General features: G+C 36.4%; 1 pseudogene; it reads left to right on the top strand.

Annotated features, from left to right (window-relative positions):
- Nucleotides 1–266: 266 nt before the first annotated feature.
- LOC102507737 lies at nt 267–4,532 on the top strand (annotated as a pseudogene).
- The last annotated feature ends 3,710 nt before the right edge of the window (nt 4,533–8,242 follow it).

Below are 8,242 nucleotides of genomic sequence, written 5' to 3'. Positions count from 1 at the left end.
TGTGGCTTAGGAAGTCTGCTGATGGGTGTGGCTGTGTCCCCACCCTGTACGTTGTTTGGCCTGAGGCTTCCCTACAGGCTGTCGGGTGGGGCTAGGTCTTGGTGTTAATGATCCAATCAAGATGTCAGCCTCCAAGAAAGCTCATGTAGATTAACACTCCCGGAATGTCCGCCACCAGCTTTTATGTCTCCTGAGTGAACCACAGCCATCCCCCACATCCCCAGGAGACCCTCCAAATCCAGCAGGCAGGTCTGGCCCAGGTTCCGATGAAATCACTGCCTCTGCCCGTGGACCTGGCACATGTGAGTTTCCATGTATGCTTCTCAAGTAATGGAGTCTATGTTTCCCCTAGTCCTGTGGGCCCCCCTGGCCTTCAAAACCAGATGTCCTGGGGTCTCCTTTTCTTCCCAATGCTGGGACCCAAGCTGGGGAGCCTGACGTGGGGCTTAGAGCTCTCACTTCTGTGGGAGGGCCTCTGCAACTTGACAAATCTTCAGCTTATGGGTGGCCCACCCGGGGCGGTATGGGACCCAATTATATTACAAGCACACCCCTCCTACCATCCTGCTGTGGTTCCCTCTTTATGTTTCCAGTTGCAGAAGATCTTTTTTGCTAGGTTCTAGTCTTTTTTCAATGGTTATTTAGCATTCAGTTGTGGTTTCATTGTTGTCTCAAAGAGAGGCAAGCTCGTGGTCCTACCACTCTGCCATCTTGACGGGAACTCTATCTTTAGGTAATAATAAATCCAGTGGAGAAGTACACTCATTGTACAGTTCCTAACTTTGTGAAAATAAACCTTAAATAAATCCTCAGGAAAAAGAAAGCAACAAAGAAGCAAAGCTTTGGAAAGAAAAGAAAAAAATCAGTCTTGCAAACTGCTAACCATACACTTACAGGTCAAAACATGATACAAAGGAATTTACTTATTATCTATAAATGAACGGTAGTGAAAATGCATCAGACTTGTGGATTGCAGCTATTTTGTTGCATATTTCATGTGCAATTACTCAACTTACATTTTAACCATAAAAACATAGAGTATTAAAAAACAAAATTTGAAAAGTTTTATTCCTCATGAATGTGTCACAAAAGCACTGAAGTCTAAAGTTTGTCTGATTCCCAAAGGACTTAAAATTCCCCTAATTCATCTGGAAATAGGACATTTTCTCAGTTGAAGAGATATGATAACTTCAGATCAAACCATGCATATATCTATGGTTTATTATTTTCAGGAAAAGGGCATAAAAAATATATATAGCATGTGTGTGTGTGTGTGTGTGTTTATGTATGTATATATATCTATGCCTTAAGAAAACTGAAAACAAAATCCCTGACCAAGCAATTTTTCCTTTCATTTGGGAGGAGCCAATTTTAGAGATTGCAAATGACATCATCAGTCATTGCAATTGATGAAGCCTGCTAAGATAACATTCTTCACCACAGTGTAAACACTGATGGATCCTCCCTGGCATGCCTTACATTGCAAGTCAGGGATTTGGTTTATAGGTCTGACAAGCATGACCTTTAAAATAATGTATTTGCTATAAAAGAGGAAAGAAAACTCTTTATAACTGAAATATATTGGCTACAAAATCACTTTCCAGCAAGCAGTTTGATTACAATCAAAATAACACACCAAAATGAAACAGTTTACCTGTGATCAATTTAATGTGGTCATAAAATGCTAATTATGAGAGAAAACACATTCAAGGTTTGTGGTACCATCTATAAAACTTGCAGAGAAACTAACATTCAGTGATGTGTAGCGCATATGGGTAAGCAGATGGCCGAAGTATTATTTTTAAAAACAGGACTTTTGCTGACAAAATACAGAACTGGAATAGTGTGATTGGAAAGCTAAGAGGATGTTATTTATGAAGCAGTAAGCTCATGCTCAGTAATTGGATTCTTGCTAAATGGCAGATAAAAAGGATTTGGGAAAAAATGAGCGTTTGCAGCTACAGAAACGAATGAGAAATTCTTCTGACAATACACCTATCTGAAATTTTCATCCCAGCTCATTACTTCTTAGCTTGAGGAGCTATAAGAGAAGGAGGTCTACTTTGCCATACCAGGCTGATACATGCATAATTTTGACTTATCCCCTTTTCTTTCTGATACAATTCTAGGGAAAAAGTGTTATGTGATAATTTTGAATGTGAACAGATACAAAGTCGATATAAAATATATATTTTTAAATCTCCATACAAAATAGAATATATAACACAGATTAAAATGGCCACTTAAAATAACTTTGTCAAAGGGTTCAAATTCTCAGTTATAAGATGAATAAGTTCTAGGGATCTAAAGTACAGCATGGTGGCTGTAATTAATATTACTGTATTGTATATGTGAAATTTACTAAGTGAGTACATCTCAAGTGTTCTCAGCACACACACACACAAGGTAACTATTCAGTGACGGATGTGTTAATTAGCTTGATTGTGGTAATTATTTCACAATATATACAAATATAAAATTACCACATTGAACACCTTAAGTATATACACATTTTTTCACTGATATCTCAATAAAACTGAAAAAAAAAAACTTGCTGATTTTAATGCCTCTTCTTTGAACTACATTTGAAATAGCTTGTTTGTATCCCCAGGACTCATCATATTCAACCAAGATTTCCTGGGAACCTGTGTACCTTCTTGAATTTACTATTAGCATGCTGAAGTCAGGGATTATCTTTTGTACGTATTTTATTCTCCTAACCAAGCATTAAGCTTGGCCTATAGTAAATGGTCAGTAAAATTTTACTGAATCAATTAATGAAACCCTTTTACTTAATTAATAAATTTGAAACCATCTCATTTAATTTTCAGCAGTTTTTGCATAAAAGTTTAACTTCTCCTAATGACCAAATTTAAGAAAGGAGGTTTTAATAATTCTATAAGAATTAGTTTAAATCTCAAATTCCCTGTCTATAGGTGAATTAGACCTGTATTAGAACATAATTATGAGGCATAAGTTACATTCTCAAGACATCTAAAAACCAAGTACAGACTTCTCTTGGTAACCTTTTAAAATATTTACATAAGTTTTACTCATCTTTTACTTCAAAATACTCGAAGAAATTCAATTCAATTTCCTACACAGATTTTGTGTTTTGTTATATATCATATATATCTCTTGTTATATATAAAATACATCTTCAAATATATATTTCCATAATGGAAATGTGTCTGATAGAAAAATATGTAAATGGAATATTATATATAAAATATTTGGGGGAGAAACCAGCAATTTATTAAGCTTTCTCCACCCCTCAGGAATCTATTACATCATATTTTCTCTTTGCTCCAAATATCACAGACACAAGAGTGTGACTGGCACTCTTCCCCAGTTGCCAGCCTTATGATGAACACAGGAGAGGAAGGCTTCTTCTAAGGGACAGCCTTCCCAGAGTGGGCTGAAGCCAGGAGACAGTCCCAGCCAGGCCTTGGGAGTTAACACATAAGGACCCAGAGGAATCTTGGATTCAATTCTCAGACCAAATAAACACAACAAACAGAATGAAAAAGAGAAAAAGAAAATACTAGTATGAAATCTCAGTGATATCCCAGCCCTCAGAAAAGGATCATCAGAAAACAACTAAAAAGACAACAAAACCAACAGGGGCACCACCAGAGAGACGATAAAGGGGAGAAGGCCAGCAGGACCCCATCACTGACTTGCAGGCAGTCACCGAGGGAGGTGGAGCCCCCAGAAAACAGCAACAGCAGCACCCAGCATCAGCACCACGGACAGCACCTGCTGGCCTCCTTGGATGACGGTACTTGTCTGTGCGCTGGAGACAGACTTGTTTCCGGTGCTGTGCTGGGGGGGACACCAATTACCCCAGGGACTGCACGCTGTGAGGGCAAGGTGGCGCACTACTGCATTATGTGCCACGCCCACAAGCTCAGCGTCAGCAAAGAGGTGTACTTTGAAAATCTCATGCAGCTGGTGGAGCACTACATCTCAGACAAAGATGGACTCTGTATTTGTCTCATGAAGCCAAAGGTCGTAGAGCAACAAAGTGCCAGCTCAGGGTGAGTTCTTCAGTTCAGCTGTGCACTGGACCTGAAGATGCTGCAGACCACTGAGAAGGGGGATTCTGGAGACGTGATGCTGGGCAGTTACAGAGGGAAGAACGTTGCTGTCAAGTGCATTAAGAATGACACCACTTCCCAAGCCTTCCTGACTGAAGCCTCTGTCATGACACAACTTAGGCCCAGCAACCAGGTGCAGATTCTGGGTGTGGTCGTGGAGAAGAAAGGTGGGCTCTACATGTCACTGAGTACATGGCCACAGGGAGCATGTTGGATTGTCTGCACTAACAGAATTGGTAGGTATTGTACAGATATTGTCTCTTAGACATCTTAGAGGCCATGGGATGCCAGGAGGGCAAACACCTTATGCACAGGGACCTGGCTGCCCTCACTCTGCTGGTATCTGAGGACAACACGGCCAAAGTCAACGATTTGAGCCTCACCAGGAAGGCCTCCAGCACACAGGGAATGGGCAAGCTGCCAGTAAAGTAAACAACCCCAAGGTCTTACTATTTTTGTAATACCTGTAGATACACAAACTTCTGAGTTCCTGGGTCCTTTTAACAAATCATTTTTCTTGGGGGTAATCTTGGTGACTTGCAAACACAGTTTGTAATAAATATATTTATAAAAATGTAAAACTAACCTTACTGAGTTTCAGAGGGTATTTAAATCTTGATGGCCAAAGCTTAGACCTGCACTTATCTATTTATTTATTTTTGCATCAAGCAAAATAAGAATTTAGTTAGTCTTCCCATTCTTATTTCTTAAAGTGTCTATTTATCTATAAAATGTCTGAAAAATTAATAGTTTGGTTCTGAGAGTATTGTTTAATAAATATTTTAAAAGAGAGTTACAATATTTAGATATAGTTTGCAAATATCCATCAATTGTACCACATTTAGCATGAACTACACAAGTAAAACTTTTAGTAAACTAGTCCAACTAAGGCAAATCTGGGCTAGTCATGAATAGAATTATCCATCTATTAAATCAGGAATGCTCAGATCTAGAAGGAAGGACAACCTGTTCAATACATAGGTTGTTTAGTATTTGCAATCGGAGCTCGACTAACTAAAATTCTCTATGGTTACAAGATCTGAATTTGGAATCAGAAAGAAATGGTCTTGAATCCCATAGATAAATTATTTAAGCTCCCAGATTTCAGTATCCTGCTCCAAATATAGGATTCTTTTTTCCCAATGGATATATTTCAAGTGTTTATCATGTGCTAGATATTTTTCTCATCATTAGCTATTAAGAGGATTGACTAGATGATTTTTATTGAGTTATTAATGTAGGTTCTATCAAATACCAAACCTGCTCTTTCATATTTGGGTAATTTTTATTATTCACCATTATTCACAAGTTCCCATATTTATATTCAAAACCTGATTATATTACCCTTATGCATGAGCTTGCATGTGTCCATGAGACTATGAACTACCCAACTCCAGAAAAGACAATATCTGAAGATGACAATCTTAACAGTGCCCCCAGGTCTGAAACACAATGGCCTGGAAGACACCTAGTATTTAAAGTAAATCTTTGCTCACACCATTTTGAAGTTAATTTTCCATTTAAGATAATATATAATTGACTGGGAAATATATTAACAGTGCACAATATTATATTTTAATAGCACTTGGGAGAAACTCTTAGAATGCTCTTAAGTCTAATATTACACAGGACAGCTTTCTTATGGCTACTTGAAGATCTAATTACCCTTAGAAATCATCTTAACATTCAAAATCTAAAAATACAAGCATATAGAAATCATTTTGAAAGTCCTTGGAAAGAAAATACAACTGAGGTATTTCTTGTTACGTAAACTAGTTTCAGCTGCCAAATTTCATCTGTCAGAATATATTTGAACATCATTTTTTCTTTGACAATCAATAAATATCTGATGGTATGCCCTCAAATTCTTAACCAAAATGTATAAAATACAAACATAATATAAAAGTTTACATCTAAACAGAAAACACAAAAATGTAAATTTCTGTACTCATTGAAATTTAAAGAAATTTCTTCCTTAGATTTTTTTATTTCAATTTTGACTCTAACACTGGCTCACTTGGAGAAACTGAACATAATTCCCTTTTCCATTAAATAGTATAATCTATATAATCTTAGGAAGGACTATGTTTCAATTTTTGCAAATATTGTGCTGGATTCATGCTCTGCTTTCATATTATTTCCTACTGTCTCTCAAGTACATATATACAAAGACCCTCCCCCCCAAAATAAAGACTCTCCTTTTAGCCTTCTATAATCTGCTTTATTCTGATTTTAGGTTTTCTGTTTTAGATTGCTTTAATCCTCTAGACAAAACCCTATACCCAAAATCACAAGACAATTGTTGTATACAAAAGTACTCACCTATTCAGTATATCTGGATTTTCTAGTTTTTATACATTAGATTTTATCTTACATTGTGTGTGTATGTGTCTTAGATTTATACATTAACACTGGGAATTTTCTTAGGACATAATTCACGTCATAATTTACATAGCAAATTCCATGTACCTTGCAATCTTAAAATCTAAAAAAAGGGATGCCTTCATGCAAAGCTTGATTACCAAATTAAGCATCTTCGAAAATATTTTAAAACTTGCCATTTGTCAGTTCCGGGACTATCATTATTCTCAGCAAGCCTGTCCAGTCACATTGCAGTTAGATGTAAAAGTCTGTGTAAGAATACCCAGACATGTTCATAGGCATTTGTCTTCATTGGTGCTTATGAAAGCTTTAATTTTGTATACTCTCAAGACTCACAGTTATGAGATTATAGAATAAAAAATATTTAATACAAATTTAAACTTACAGTCTTTTCTCCAAAAATCTCATATGAACTTTTCTTTTTTTTTTTTTCCAGATACTCTTGCAAACACTTATGTTGTATCTGCATCATTGCAGCATAATTACTTACAAGTAAATAATCAAATACATGCACTTTGGGGCATTAGGACTATTATTTCTAGGTTTTCATCATTATTGTGGCCCATTACCCATCATTTGAATTGACACAAGTAGAGGAGACATTGCCTTTTTAGTGACGTGCAAAGCCAAGCACCATGCTGGTTTATTTAAATACATTTTACTATTTCATCTTACCTGCAGCCCTCTGAAGTATATGAACTCAGATATCATCCAAAGTCACCCTGCTCTTTTTACAAAAGTATTCATATTCTATTTTAATTGCTGACAGAATTCCACTGCTTTTCCCAAAATTGCAGTGACTATTCAGGGCTTATAATCTTACGATCACCTTTACTATGATTCTCTACTTAAACTAGATCTTTGATTGAATTTTAATTTGACAACTTCTCTCTCTTCCTTTCTTACTTCCCTGTAAAATCTACAACTACAGTCTAGTGCACTTTCTAGGCTTTTTTCCCCAAAATACCACTCACACAAATAATAAGTGTTAAGTATTACTGGAGACTCGTTTTAATTAATCTTCAATACTGTTTGCAACAGACAAGTACAAAACAGCAGAGATTCAGAGAAAGAGAAAAACACTGTCAAGAGGGAGAGAAGTCTGACCACTTTTCAGACATCTCTGTACAAAGGAGACCTGTGATCAACATGGGGAATTTATCATCGGTAGATTATAAGGGACACTGTATGTTTCATTCAGTTTGCTTTCTCAGTGTTGACAGTTGTGCTTAGCACATGATATGTATTCAATATCTGATGAAAAATTGGAAGATTTTTTTTACCTAAACTGTATTTACCTCCCACTTGATGTTCCTATATTAGTCAAAATTCTTCCAAAATTCCTCCCTTCCTCCTTCACATTTCTCTTTATCAAAATCTCTAATTGTTTTCCACTTTATTTTATAAATTTAGCTCTTGATTTTCCTGCTCTATTTCACTCCAGTTGTGCATTGACAGCCAATCTTCCACAATCAAAATGACTCATCAGATTTCTGTTAAACAAATATAATTCTTTTTCTCCTGTGCTTGTTTTGTGTGGGGTGATGTGGGGCGGAGGTTTATAAGCTTTAGTAGAGATGTTCTATGGAACAAAGTAGACCAAGCTTATCTTTCAATAATGTCCACTGTCTAGAAAGATTCCATACTTTCTCAATACCAATTTGTTGTTCGATTTGCATATTTTAATACTTTTAATTGGACAAGATAGTGTAGGCTTTCAATTAATACTTTTAAAGAGTGTAAGAGATTAGATTCAACTA

Source organism: Camelus ferus, chromosome 6 (genome assembly GCF_009834535.1).
Source record: "Camelus ferus isolate YT-003-E chromosome 6, BCGSAC_Cfer_1.0, whole genome shotgun sequence".
NCBI lineage: Eukaryota > Metazoa > Chordata > Mammalia > Artiodactyla > Camelidae > Camelus > Camelus ferus.
This window is presented reverse-complemented; position numbering and strand designations above follow the sequence as displayed.